The sequence below is a fragment of the Ursus americanus genome, chromosome 2, assembly GCF_024610735.1.
Source record: "Ursus americanus isolate L20-20 chromosome 2, mUrsAme1.1.p, whole genome shotgun sequence".
In the NCBI taxonomy this organism is placed as follows: domain Eukaryota; kingdom Metazoa; phylum Chordata; class Mammalia; order Carnivora; family Ursidae; genus Ursus; species Ursus americanus.
This window is the reverse complement of record NC_142128.1, coordinates 71,875,665-71,890,505: the sequence shown is the minus strand read 5'-3', so window position 1 is coordinate 71,890,505 and position 14,841 is coordinate 71,875,665. Positions and strand designations below refer to the sequence as shown.

The 14,841-nt window shown below is 41.3% G+C and overlaps 1 protein-coding gene across 2 annotated transcripts in view; it reads left to right on the top strand.

The window, feature by feature from the left end:
• The first annotated feature begins 4,558 nt into the window (after positions 1 to 4,558).
• NEK7 (NIMA related kinase 7) overlaps positions 4,559 to 14,841 on the top strand; it is a 151,020-nt gene continuing 140,737 nt past the window's right edge. For both annotated transcript variants that reach the window (XM_087857490.1, XM_045787732.2), the window contains exon 1: positions 4,559 to 4,698. The gene's annotated coding sequence lies outside the window, so the exon portion shown is untranslated. The remainder of the gene's footprint in view (positions 4,699 to 14,841) is intronic.

Genomic DNA, 14,841 nt, shown 5'->3' with positions numbered 1-14,841 from the left:
AGGACATTTAATAGAACAGTTGAAAAAAAAGATGAAGAGATGTATGTTTTAAGCAATAAAGGCCTAAGTATGATCAAAGAGCATTAGAAAGGTGAACACAAGAGTGAATGCAACTTTTCACCTCTTGTGTTGACATTGTTAGGATGTGCTTTTGGATCTGTAGCCTCAGAGTACTCTCTCAATTTAACCATATAGATATGCTAAAAGTAAACAGAATTACTTATTATTTGCCTTTTTTTTTCCTATTTAGTAAATAGAAAATTGCTCCATCTGTTCCGACCTGAATGGATTTGGTGCATCCCAAGATTAAGTGAAGAGCACAAAAGAGGACCTCATGAGTCAGAAGATGTACAGGGAGGCAGAAATTAGGTAGACTTCTTCGAGACCTTTCCATTCAGCTTTGTGAGATCACAGGGTATTTGTAACATCCCTTTCTCAGGGTAGATGTGTGCACACAAAATATTCCAGAGAAACCTGTACTTTTAAAAATTATCTTTGGGATTTGATCACTGTATCACCACAACGCTCTGTGAACATATAGAACTAAGAGGAGCTCGTGAGCGCTCTGTGAAAATGCTACCATTGTTGAGGAGAGTGTGTCCTGTGAAATGGACTCACCATTTGGCTCCACATCAAGGGTAGAGTGTACAAGTGTGAAAAGGGAAGTGATTTTTAAATATATTTCCTTCATTGCTTTGACTTTTGGCCCATTGCATATTGGCCTTTTGGCTTTTACAGTAAAGAGACAAAAAGCATAAATTCAACTGGATTCTGTTAAACAAAGAAAATTATAATAGAAACATGAACTACCAGTTGTACTGTTTCTTCCCTATTTTGCAAGTAATATAAACTATTACATTTCCCTCCACTAAGAGCATATATTTAAAAAACATGTATATAGTGTATTAAAATGTTTCCCCAGTTTTGTAACTACTACAAAAATAGCCAGGAAAAAGCCACCGTCAGTATGGCACAATTTTAAACTATGAACTGTATTCTCGAAATACCATAACTAGATTCTAGGGACAGAGCAGAGCTGCCTTTCTGTGATTTTGAATTCTAGGGATTTGGTGTGAGAATAAAATGAAGGCTGACTTTATTGTTTTCAGAGGAAGCTCATCGATGTGATCCACTAAAAATTAACTGCAAGGGACCATCAAAGTGAAAACGGAGCTTTCTAATATTTTTCATAAGTGTTTTCAAAGAAAGATAAAGATTTATTTTCTGACACTGTACGGTGACCACAGCCAGGACTAGAGAAAAGTGATCTCCCTTGGGTTGTCTGCAGTCTGCACTTTGACTTCCTCCTCTTGGCCCAGTTCAGTCCAGACATTTCAACAGCTTGACTAAGCCTCATCACCATTTAGCTGCCAAATTCAGTGACTGCCAATATCACTAGTAGCTTTTTAAGTACACCTGTTGCCAGCACGATGTTTGTGAGTCAAGAAGACTAGACATTTCTGGTCTACTCCAGTGGCTAGGATCTTTTTCAAAGGAAAATTATTTTTAATATTACTTCACCATCCTTCATTGGGAAAACACTTTTTTTTCTAGCAAGCTTCTCTCCTTACAGAGAAGTTTCATTTACAATGAACAGGGTATGTAATATCTGGTCTGGTTTAGCCTATGGATAAAAATGGTTTTGGTAATCAATTCTATGTTTAATTTTTATTTTTAATTGTGTGGGGCCAGCGAAGCTGTATGAATAATAAAATATGAAGACTTGGTGTAAGCTGACAGGCTTTCAGTGAACTAATCAAATACCGTTTACAGCAAAGTTAACCTGATAGTTAATGGTATGTATTGTGTAGTAATCAGGTATAAACACAGCTCATATAAAGGACTGTAATTAATGCCTTCAGTTTCATGGAACCAAACAGCATTTTTGGAGCAAGTTTGGTGGGAGATGAATAGAAAAGCAGTTAAAGCAAGACTCTGCTCTAAAGATCTCTAGGGCCAAAAGAGCCTCTTTGGCCAGATCCTGTCTGTTTTTCCACATTAACATTTGCTCCAGGCCAAGGGCCAGTGGCTGGGGCAACCCTCCCTTATCTCCACACAGGGTGATAAAAAATCATTACAATGAGAAAGTGCAGTGGATTCAGTTCTGAGAGTCTTAACAAGCTTTAAAACACTTTACTACTACATAGCTGTAGCTTTGTAGTCTTGTAAGGTGAAAGAAGAGGACACACACAGATGATTTCAATACTTTGGGCACCTAGAGCCACTAATAGGATATTTCCTAGACAAAGTCTTTGTGGTTACCATGGCTTGGTGAGCTCATTTTGATTTGCCTATCAGTGTTCATAAGGTATGTCAGTTTTCCTCACTCCAATGATAATATCTGGTCTATAGATTAATCTGAAGTTTATTTAAACTGGGATGTTTTTATTATCTATCAGTCTATCCACATTTTTAAAAAATGTGTTGCAAAAGATAGTAAAATACAAACAAAATCCCCCGAAACCTTTAATCATACTTCCTGTACCATATCAGGTTGAAATGTCTTCACTCTAGGAAAATATCTCATTATTTTTCCTGCAGGGTGTGTTTGTGTATGACTCAAGTGACACTGTTCTTATTTGACGGATAGATTTTAATTTGTTGTAATGTGACAGAATGATCTAGTTCAAATACCAACTTCGTTGGTTTCATCTTTGCCTCCTTTCTTATCCCACATCCAACCCACTGGCAAATCTTAGAAATATATCCGGAATCTGACCATTCTTATTACCTCCACTATATGTACGATGGTCTAAGTTATCAATATCTTTTACCTGACCATTAGAATAGTCTCCTCTTCTAGTTGTTTTTTAACTTTGTAGTCTGTTCTCTGCAGTGCTGCTCCTGTATCCTAAACCGAGTCTGATTTGGTCACCCCTCCAATGACTCTCCATTTCATTCAGAATAAAGTCTGAAACTCAACGAGGTTCTACATTTGTCCCCTTCCTGTACACCACACCCTCTTTTGATCACATCTGCTAGTGTTCTCCCTTTGTTTGGAGTTTAGCTACACTAATCTTTTAGCTATTCCTCACACATGCCAAGCCCACTTCCACTCAGGTCTTTGCATTTGCTGTTCTTTCTGTGTCGAATGCTTTACTCCTAGACAGACACGTGGCTCATTTTCTCACTTTCTTCAGGTCTCTGTTCAAATGTCAGAGAGGCCTTCCCAGATAAATATATTTCAGACAGCATGCTCCCTGTCCTGTCTCCTTACCCTGCTTTATTTTTGTATGAATCACCATCTGACATAGTATATATTTACTGGCTTATGATGATGATTACTGCCTTTTCTACTACAACGTAAGTTCCATGATAGCAAGGACTTTGTATCTTGGTAACTGTTGTACCTCATTCTCTAGAATGGTGACTAGTACATTTATTACTACTTCTTGAGCCATCTCCTCTTGAGATCTTGACTTTTTTTAGGGGGGGGGGCTAAAAAGAAACCTTCTAAATCTTAATTCCATAGTTTTAACTTTTGAAGTCTTTGAGCTATAACCTACTCATTTTTGGCTTGAATCTCTTTGCTAGGTAAGTCAAATTAGTGAAAGACCTCGGGGCGTAACAACTACTTAATGAGTATGTATAAGCTAGGTTCTTGTATTTAAGCACCTTGCTTATCTCATTTAATTCTAACCCTAGTCCTAGAGATGAGTATGATTACCATTCTTGTTTTACAAAGAGACTGATACTCGGGAGAGGTGAAATAACTCGCTGCCAGGTCGCAGAGTTAATAATCACTGAACTAAGATTAGAATGAAGGCATGGTTGACTCCATACTGCCTCCTAGCTGTCATCTCCAGTAATACGTGTCCAGTTATTCAAGTAGTAAAGTCTTTTGCAGTTCCTGTACTAGGGGTCTGAGATATCCACCTGCCACTTCCCAGTGATTCCCAATACCAAACCAAGTCGTTCACTTTTCAGAAATGTCCTAAAAGCCATTGTTACCTACGCTAGGAGTCTTACTTTAATGTAAGGTGTGCTTTGCGCAGAGGTCGTTTAAAACACCTAGTAAGAGAGGATGGGATCAAAACACTGGGATCCAGAAGAGAGGGGACGTCACCAGCTAAGCTTACTGCTTGCAAGTGCGGGCATTCATATCCACGCGAGGAAAAGACAAGTTCTCAAAAAGCAGCGGACCCCGACTCGGAGGGAAGTTGGCCAAAAGAATGGGAATAGGGCTCAGGGGCCAGATCGACGCTCCCTGCTCCACGCTGGGTCTGACACCAGGGAGCCGCAGGCCGGAGGGGTCCCTCAGAGCGGCTTCGGCTCCATCGGGGAGGTGACGCGGCCCCCTGAGCTCGCACAGCGCCGTCTGGGGCCCCGCGAGCAACCCCTGCGCGCAGCCGACCAGACCCGCGGCGCGGGGAGGGGCCGGCGTCCGCCCCGCCCCTCTCCTCGGGGATGCCGGGATGTTTACACTCCTGACAGCGGCGGCCGCGGGAGGAGGAGCGGGAGTCGCGGGAGGATGGGCCGCCGCTAGGCTCGCACTCGGGACGCGCCTCGCCGTGCGCAGGGTGGGGGCCCGCGCCTGCAGCGTCCGCGGGGGCGGCGCGGCGGGAGGTGGCGATCGGCTCCCGGCCTCGCAGCCACAGCCCCCGGCCCAGCGGGCCTTTCCGCGGCGCCGCCTGGCCGAGCCGCCCGCCCGCCCCGGGTCCCTCGCGGGCAGGAGAACGGAAAACTCCCAACTTCCTGGTGAGTGGCTGCCGGGGTCTCGGGCGCCCGGGTTGGGCGAGCCCGGCCGGGTGGGGCTGCCTGCGGGAGCCGGGCGGGGAAGGGGAGGCCGGGAGGGTGCGGGGCGGCCTCCAGGATACCCCCGCCGGGGGAGGTGGGGCGGGGCGCGCCGCGCTCGAGTTGGGTGGGGGTTTCGGTGCTATTCGTTGGCAGTGGCGGGAACGGGCGGCAGGAACTTGCTGCCTGGCACGGGCTTTGGTGACCCGAGGCCGCCGTGGGCGCAGCGGTAACTAAGAAACTCCGCGGCTACCGCGGCGGCGGCAACAGGTCTTTGGTTTCAGGACCCGAAGAACTTAGGCGAAGTCCCGCCTCCCACCCCCCGGCTGCTGCTCATTGGCGGCGTCGGTTATTTATCCCTCACGGATTGGTTAGGTCCAGCTGTCAGGATTCGGCAGCAAGCCAGACTTCAGAGGAGTGAAGTTCACTGGAGAGAGTGGGTGGTGGGAGCCGTGCAGCTAAGGGAGAAGCTGAAGTGGCTCGAGAAGTACGGGGAGGATGGCCGACCTGTTGGAGAACGGGCTTTCGTGGGACCCTGTCAGGATTAGCAAATGTGAGAAAGATTTCAAGGCAACAGAGATGGTGATGGTGGCAATGGAAAATAAATTCATTGAGAATTGAGGCTAAAGTTCAGAGAGACGAAGGGGATCCCAAAAAAGAAAAATGAGAAGACCACATTGTCCTAGGACAGTGTCAGGAAGCAACACAACCTAGAGGATGCTGCAGTGAGATCTAAAGAACTCTTGTTACCTCTTTACTGTGTACTGCAGGCCTTGGGAGATGATGTGTCAAACATAAATCATGCTCTCTCATAGCTGTAGTCCTTTACCTTTGTTAGGGGTAAATACTAAAAATATACTTATTTTACAGTAGGTTATCTCCCATCCTTGAGCAGTTCTGATGAGGGAACTGAAAGTCTGAAAACATTACAGAAACGAAATGATTTTCCTCCTCTGACTACTGAGCATAAGGATGCTGTTGAAGGAATTGAATGCGCATAGTTTGTAGAGCGTTGTGTACCTATCATAACTAAAGCCATTGTTTCTAATTCTTCTTCCAAAGTGTTTGTAGTTTCAAGAAGTATGCACACTCCCTGTAGGCAACAGCGGTGTGTCTTGTCAGGTTCCTTTACAGGATAAAGTACAAAAATGCGTGTGTGGTAAATCTGTATAGGAGCTTGAGCTGTTGCGGGTGTGGTCGAAGAATGGCACAGTGTTAGGGACAACCGGACAGAACACTGAAAACGGTGGATAATTCAACAAGAGATTGATTAACCCTGTAATACTTCGTGGCAACTCTTACTGAGTGGACACCGAGTGTTTTAGGCTTTAATACTTGGCGAAGGCCAGCGCACTTAAAACAGTTAACAGAAAATTTAAGCAATTATATCATTGCCAGAGGAAGGAATCCTCTGCTACCCTCGGGAGATCCAGTCCACAGCTTGCTTCACTCCTAAAACCGCAGCATCTTTCTGTTTGGTCCTAGACTGGGAGCTTGCTGGGGCGGGGAAGAGATGTTGGAGCTTTGAAAAATTGCCGCGTGGAGGAGTCAAACGGGCAGAAACCGTATAGGGACGTTGAGAGGAGGGCCCGCAGAAAAAAAGGAGAAGGAACCCCTAGTGGACACTGGCCGCTTTTTCTGGGGTGGGGAATCCCGCGACCCTCGGAGAAATGCGGGTCTGCAATTGTGCTCTCAGCCGGCGGGCCCCGCCCTCTGCAGCACTGACGGCCTCCGCAGCCAATGAGCGGCGAGGACTCCGCTGTTCCTTTGGTTGGGAGGGCGGGTACTTCCTACCTCGGCCTGGGTTTGGGAGAGGGAAAGTTCCTCCTCTAAGGATGTCTGCTGGTGGACGAACTTTAGTGTGAGGGATGGGAAATAAATACGTAAAAATAAAGGGGAGAAGTTCCAGTTTCTTCTGACTCCTCGTGCACGTCTTGTTTCATAATTGAGCTACATTTTGAACTCATCACTTTATCTGAAACTTTTATAGGTGATGAAAAACGAAGGTGGTCAGGAAACTAAATGTCCAGATGGACTGATGGAGTTTTATTCTCAAGTTATCTGTAAACGAAAACCAAGGGATGTCGGAATCTAAATTGTTAAGCTTTGGGAATCTCGCCACGGTTAAAAATCTTTATCAATTTAAAAAGTAAAGAGCGTAACTTGAATGCAGATTTATTCTATACTTGAAACTACTATTTAGGTTTATTTATGAAGATCCTACCTGTAGCACCCTCCATTCCTTTTCCCACTTAACATATTTTCCTGGCTGGACAATTTCAAGAGCTCTTTTCCAGCCCCATAAAACAGCACTTACTCCAAGGATGAGGAAAGCACGTCTGGTATGATGGCAGCATACTGGTGGAGGAGGGGAGATTTAGGGCCAGTATAATAACATACCCAAATAATAAAAATGAAAATTGTCGTTTTAAATGACCGAAACCACAGTTTAGTTTAAGTAAGTATTTAAACTCATACTTCCCTATCCTTCATCTTCCTGGTGGTTACAGTAGACAATTTTGGGCTCTCATTTATCGCCATAATTTAGGTATTCTTTTCTTCTCATCTCTTGTACCTTTACTGAAATGTAGATTTCTTTTTTTCACTTAAAGATGTGGTGTGAGATTTCATTAGTGACTTTTCTGGAACCAAACTGTCTCATGTTTTAAAATGTATCTCTGTGATGTTACTAACGTAGCCACCATTCGGGGTATCTGGACAGGAGAAAATAGTGATTACTTAAATGCAATTTTGGAAAAGAACTTGCTTAATTAGATAATTAGTTGCAAAATTCCTTTCAGGTTTTGTGTCCTTTGATTTTTTTTTTAAATAGACCTTGGTATTTAAAAAATTTGGAGTGTAGCTGCAGTTGCACAAAGCTGCAGTCTGTCCACATTCCTGGTGTCCTTCAATTAAAATATTTGTCCCTGCAGGTATTTGCTCTAGTTAGTACAGTGTGCATAATACATGGTAGTATACTTAGTATAATACTTGAGGGTGTCTTGGAAATGACATATATGATTATTGTTTGCTCTGAATTACTTTATCAACAATTACTTTACGGACAGTTCCATAAATAGATAGCTAGATGTTTTAAGAAGTGTTTCTTCATACTTTTGATTGTTTCAATTTAATTCCTCCTTCCCTCATTTTTATAGGGAATATGGGTGAATAACATTTGGTTATGTAATTGTAATGAATTATATCTATTTGCAGTAGAAAAATTTTAAATATATGTAAAGCTAATATAGAACAATTCACTCTTAGAGTTATAAAGCTTCTAAACTGCTGATTCCTCTGTTGGTGACTAATAGTTTGATTTTCTCTGTATGATATGTTATATATCTATATAAAATATTTTTTTCATTTGATGAAAACACTGAAAGAATGTTTCATGGTTTTTAATGAGTGGTGAGAATGAGAAGGACAAATGATCGTGAAGCATTTCTTAATTTTCTTGTGCAGGAAAACTTTTTTTAACCTTTGTCAAAATAACTGCTCTGCCATACTGTTCATATAATGTGCTTACAATGAGCTGCTTTGTAATAGCTATCCAAGGTGTTAATCAAAACAGTGTATAAATGAATGGAACTTATTTAATTGGTCTGTAAAATTTTAGAAATACATGTTTTCTGTTACTTAATGAAAGTAGACTTTTCTGTAAATCTTGCCACTGGTCTTCTGTTGATAATCAGTATAAGTAAGTAGTTAAATGTAATTTTTTCATTCCAGGCTGCTTTTGTATAGAACAGGGGTTTGTAAACTTTCTCTGTAAAGGGCCAGATAGTAAATATTTCTGGCTTTGTGAGCCATGTGGTCTCTATCCTTGTAGTCATGGCCAGTACCTGAACAGTGTGTTCCAATAAAGCTTTATTTATACAGATAGGTTGGAGGCCCACCCCAGCCCTAAAAGATTATACCAGAGATCTAAATATGATTCTGGGCCATTGATACTTGACTTGATGTGCATTTTCCACATCAGTATTTTGTAGCCTTTTTTGTTTCTTGAACTCATAACCCTGAGATCAAGACCCAAACTGAGATCAAGACCTGAGCCGAGATGAAGAGTTGGAGGCTTAACCAACTGAGCCCCTGTGCCCCTGGCCTTTTTTGGTTTTAGACATTTGTGACAATCTCTTGATCTTTCCCAATCCCTTCAGGGTAGTGCCCACTTACTCATATCTCAATTTTGTGTTTCATCTCAGAGACTTCATAAGTATATGAACCTCTTTTAGGTTTATCTACCTTTTCAGTGTTTTCTGCCATTCTTTGCTCCTTGGGGATCCCACACCCATCCTGTGACATTGAATGATTGTGTACCTGTCCAGCTTCTTCCATACTAAACCAAGATCATATATTTAATCTTTGCTTGATTGACAGATAACACTTTAATATAAATGTATTTTGGTGTGTTTCTTTTTAATTCATAGTTTTCATTTTAAACCTATTGGAATGGCCACCTTTGTTGCTTTTAGAAAGAGTTTCTGACATGAGCAACAGGGTGGGCAGATTTTTTTTTTTTAGGAAAAAAATTGACTTAGTCTCTTCTGGAAGACTTTTCCCCCAGTTTTTAAAAAAAATACTGGAAAGGGCCTGTGTTTGTGGGAGGGCCTGCAGTCAGGGTGTGCGTAGCCTGGGGATGTGTGGGGTACCTCCTCCTTTTGTTTGAAGAATTGGCTGTAGGCTGACCTGGGTGCAGCTACTGAGAAGCCTGAGAACAGAATGGAAAATGCAGTCCCTTTGACATCACTCAGTAGAGTTTTCGTGGCCCTAGCCAGGAGGGGTTCTGGGTGTGCCAGAATATTTGTCTCTCAGTGAGGTCAGGTAGTGCCTGGGGTTTTCAGAGCTACCAGCCTAGTTGCCACCAGCTACAACGAGCCTCTTTATCAGACCCTGCTGCACAAATACCATTTTCTGTGTTTACCATGAAAAAGACTAAGCCCAGGTTTGTCTTATTGGTTGAGTTGCTTGATTTGTTGGGACTATAGTTTTTTCCAGCTCATGAGATTGCTTTGAGGAATAAATGAAAACATCTTTGTGAAAATCTGATGGTAGGCTCTAAGTGTTAGTTTCATTTCACCTATTTCTGTTTTTAGGATGTTCAGCGGTAGGAAACGCATCTGCTGTTCTCAGTTTTTCTGGTGACAGGCCTGTTGCCCATTCTGCTTGGGCCCAGTTTTGTCTGATCAGGTTCCTGCCTAGCTCTACTGCCATTTCTACCTTCTCTGCTTGAATTCTTCTTTCTCTTTGCCCTGTGATTTCCATATTCATAATGTAGTGGTTCCCACGTTTGAGTTCATATTTTTATGTTTTTTGGAGTATGGGGAGAAGGCGTTAATCCTTGGTTCCTCAGGCAGGAAAAAACACAAGAGGCTTAGGGGGGTTATATCCTGGACAGTAAAAAATAGGAGCTGCAAAAGATCCTTAAATACTGACTTTAAAATGGCAAAATTAAAAATATTCTTTCTAGTAGTTTTACAGTTTTACTTTTTTTTTGATCATTAGACTATTTCCCTCATATTCTTACATTTACTTGGCAGATTAATATAATTTTTGTTGTGGTTGTAACCATAACAAAGCCACATATCCTCTACTACATTATGATGGGGAAAATTGAATAGGTGTGTTTAGAAAATTTATTGTATTTCTAAAAGGTAAGGAATTGCAAATCTTGTATTGTTTTTTATATCTAAGAGGTAGACTATATAGTAAAATAATGTGATATATTTGCATACTATCATAAAGATACCCAAAACTGGACCATAGGTAATTTTTTTAGGCAAATGGCAGGACCTTATCCAAACAATTTATTTCCAGGCATTATTTGTTATTTAACAAATACAAGTAAATTGAAAGATAGACAGGAAGAATGTTTATTGATGGATTGAATTTATGGGGAAAAAACTGATGTTTTATTCTCAGTTTCTTATGGCAGCCTACAAATTAACTTCTTTTGTTTTCTTTACAGTCCTTGGTGTTAGAACACACTAAGAATAGTACAGTGGCAGGGAATGTATTCAGTGAAAACTGGCATTTTTTAACATCTTCAACATATATTTCTTTTTTTTTAAATTTTTTTAATTTTTTTTTAAAGATTTTATTTATTTATTTGACAGAGATAGAGACAGCCAGCGAGAGAGGGAACACAAGCAGGGGGAGTGGGAGAGGAAGAAGCAGGCTCATAGTGGAGGAGCCTGATGTGGGGCTCGATCCCATAACGCCGGGATCACGCCCTGAGCCGAGGGTAGACGCTCAACCGCTGTGCCACCCAGGCGCCCCTCAACATATATTTCAAGTAAAGTTTTAATATAGTTTCTACATTTGATAAATATTTTCATTGTCGAGTGGCATGTTGTTTTCAACTTTGCTTTATCATTTTATGACCTTGAGTGTTTAAAACACTAGCTCTTGATAAAGAGTTGTATTTTATTAAGCAGTTCTCCTATGCCGTAATCATTCTCTTTGCTTTTATAAAGGAATTTATTACGTTGTATTTAATAGTACTTGCCGGTTTCGGGGCATGGGGTTGGGGTGGAGTTCCCGCTTCAGCGAGGTTTCCAGATATCAGGCCACCAAGGGGGTTGCTGCCTCCACGATCATAAGCTGCCAGTGTGAGAGTACACAGTCGCTATCCTAATGAAGACACAGCCACCATAAGGAAGATGCTGCTATTTTGGCGTCCCCAGAACCATTCTCTGACTGCCGTGGTCCGGGAAATGGATTCTCTGGGTGCTGGCTGTACTAATTTCCTAGGGCTGCCCCAACAAATTGCCACAAACAGTGGCTTTATACACCATAATTTTATTCTTCCGTAGTTCTGAAGGCCAGAAATTAGAAATCAGGGTGTCCACATGGCCATGCTGTCTTTGAAGGCTCTAGGGAGAATGTATTCCATGCCCTTTCTCTTAGCTTGTGGTGGTGGTGGTATTCCTTGACGTGACATTTATCACTTCAATCTCTGCTTCTGTCACTTGGTGTTCTTCCTGTGTGTCTCAGTATGCGTCTCTCCTCTTCCTTTAAGGACAGCAGTCACTCTTACACTTAAAGTTTCATAAGCTAAATCTATACTTTTTCTTTCAAATTCTTTAGCATACAGATTATGGATTTCTGATCTTTCTGTTCTGAACAGAATATTTTAGGATTGTGCAGAAGTTATACCTAAGAGATGAAGGCACCCAAGTTATCCTTGCACGTGTGTAATCTGCAGTTAGTATTCTTTTTTAAAAAGATTTTATTCATTTATTTTAGAGTGCGTGTGTGCACATGAATGGGGGGAGGGGCAGCGGGCGAAGGAGAGAATCTCAAGCAGACTCCCCACTGAGTGCAGAGCCTGATGTGGGGCTCAATGCATGGCTTTATCTTACAACCCTGAGATCATGACTTGAGCTGAAATCAAGAGTCGGCTGCTCAACCAGCTGAGCCCCCCAGGCACCCCTGCCATTAGTATTCTATTGTTACCACAAAACAGCTGTTCCAAACTCAACTTTTCCGTTCACCATTATCTTGTAGTTTCCCTCAGGAGACCTAAGTGTATGATTCACTAAATCAGCTATTTTCAGAACTGGAAGGAAACTAATAAATTATCTAAACTGACCTTTTCATTTATTGTGAGAATAAACTAAAACCCAAGGATGTAAATTTGCTAATCCACACTCTGCTAGATTCCGTAACAGTCAATATCACCTTGTGTCACTTTTGTAATGTTTTTGATAGTAGGCAGAGTGATTTCTTCTTTTTTTCATTTCTCCCGAATTAGCAGACTCTTGCTCTGTTCATGGTACATGCTCAATAAAGACTTGCTGATGGAGTGATGACAGTATACCTCTGATTGCCCATATCAGGGCCTTGATTTAAGTCAGCAAATGTTTGAGTACCTGATTGTGCAGGGGTGAAATATTTCTTTTGCCTCTAGAATGAGAAACAGTAGGGTGTGTTGCTATATCCTCACTATTTAATAGGATCCAAGTGGGACAAGAAATTAACATTATGGAAGCCAGTCCCAGGAAGGAGCACTTAGCTAGAGGCAGTTCATAGGATAGTAAAGGCTAAAAGTTCATGAGTGGTTGTGTGGTCAATATTTGATAAATACATATTTCATCGTATTAGATACCTTGACTCATAAGAGCCAGCCTTCATGTTGTTTGTCATTTTGGTATATTGAAAATAACTTGTGTGCCCCCATTGCTTTCTGTATATATGCCTGAAATGTTTGGCAATGCCACCGCCCAGTTTCTCCCTCTAATATCTTCTTGCTATTTGGAGATCATGTTTGGTTCTTCTGTTTCTTTTACTTCTGTAGCCATGCCTCTCTCTTAGAAACTGGTTCTCAATTTGTTTATTATATACATTCCCTGTTTCAGTGAAAATTCTGCTTTACAAAGTAGAATGATTAGAGATTGATTAGAGATTAATCAAATGAATCCTGAAAGAATTATTTAATGATTCCTTGAAATAGTTATATCTATTTGTACATTGAAGATGATTTACAAAATTTGTGTAGCTGTTCAAGAATATACGGGTGACGGGGCGCCTGGGTGGCACAGCGGTTAAGCGTCTGCCTTTGGCTCAGGGCGTGATCCCGGCGTTCTGGGATCAAGCCCCACATCAGGCTCCTCCGCTGGGAGCTTGCTTCTTTCTCTCCCACTCCCCCTGCTTGTGTTCCCTCTCTCACTGGCTGTCTCTATCTCTGTCGAATAAATAAATAAAATCTTTAAAAAAAAAAAAAAAAAAAGAATATACGGGTGGCTTTTTTGCTACCACCAAGATAGGTTGTATTTTCAAAGCATTTGTCCTATTACTTTGTTTCTCAAACTGTGGTCCTCAGAATGTCTGTGTCAGAGATTCTGATAAGTATGAGCATTGGCATTTAAAACAAGTACCCTAGGGACGCCTGGCTGGATCATCGGTAGAACATGTAACTCTTGCTCTCAGGGTTGTAAGTGTGAGCCCCATGTTGGGTGTAGAGATTGCTTAAAAATAAAATCTTAAAAAAAAATGCAAACAAGTACCCCAGATGATTTTTATAATAAACACAGATTTGGAAAGCCACTGGTCTGTGATGGGAACCTACATTTAAAATAAGTACCGCAGGTGATTCTAATGCAGGTGTTCCTCAGGCCACACTAAGAAAGCCACGTGGCCTTTTAAAAAAATATTTAGGAGGGCATGTGTTGGGATGGGCACTCAGTGTTAGACGCAATAATGAATTGTTGAACGCTCCAACAAAAACTTATGATGTACTATATGCTGGCTAACAACACAATAAAAAAATATTTATTTGTAATGAGAGTCCATTTCTACTGCTAACATTTCTGGCCTGGGGTGTGTAGCCCTTTGGAGCAGTTTATATCTAATAATTAGACTCTTCCAGCATGTGTAACCTGTGTCTCAGCTCAAACGGGGGATAGGTGTTATTGAAATGATGGTTATAAATCAATTAAAGTCATTTAGATAAATTGTAAATATTTTATAAGCAACAACTGAAGTAATAACAGAAGAGAAAATTCCACTTCAAGCAAGTAAAAGACAATAATACATCTAAGTGTTAGTTTTCGTTCTATCCCAACAAATGGTCCCTTGTTAATGTACTGCTTATAGTGTATGCTGTTCTCACCATTTTTGGCATTTCTACACTATTTCTCTCAGTTAGGTGTGAAAGCTTACCACTTCCCTTACCTCTGAGATGGTTTGCTTTTTGCTTAAGGCTAAAAGCCCTTTGCCTGCACCTAGAGATTTTGCTTCTAGTCACCATTACCTTACTTCTACCTGTAGTTCTAAGTCTTGTTTCTGGGCTTGGCTGTACCAAGCTTTTATGTCTTGCATATCTAGCCATGCTGGAAAGTATTCAAGAACATCATGATGAGTAACCTGTTCCTTTTTCCATGACTGTCTAATTTCCATTGATAACAAGTGTCTGGTACTTGAGTCGCTTTTAACTTCCCTCCTTGTCATTAGATACAGATCTTTGCACGCAAGCTGTGTTCTTTATTCAAGAAAGCCTCTTTGGTCCTTCATTCATTCATTTAAGGTATGCTTGGTCATTTAAAAACTACTTTCTATCAGTGTTTTTCTTAACACATTTTTCTTAATTTGGAGTTCATCAGATCA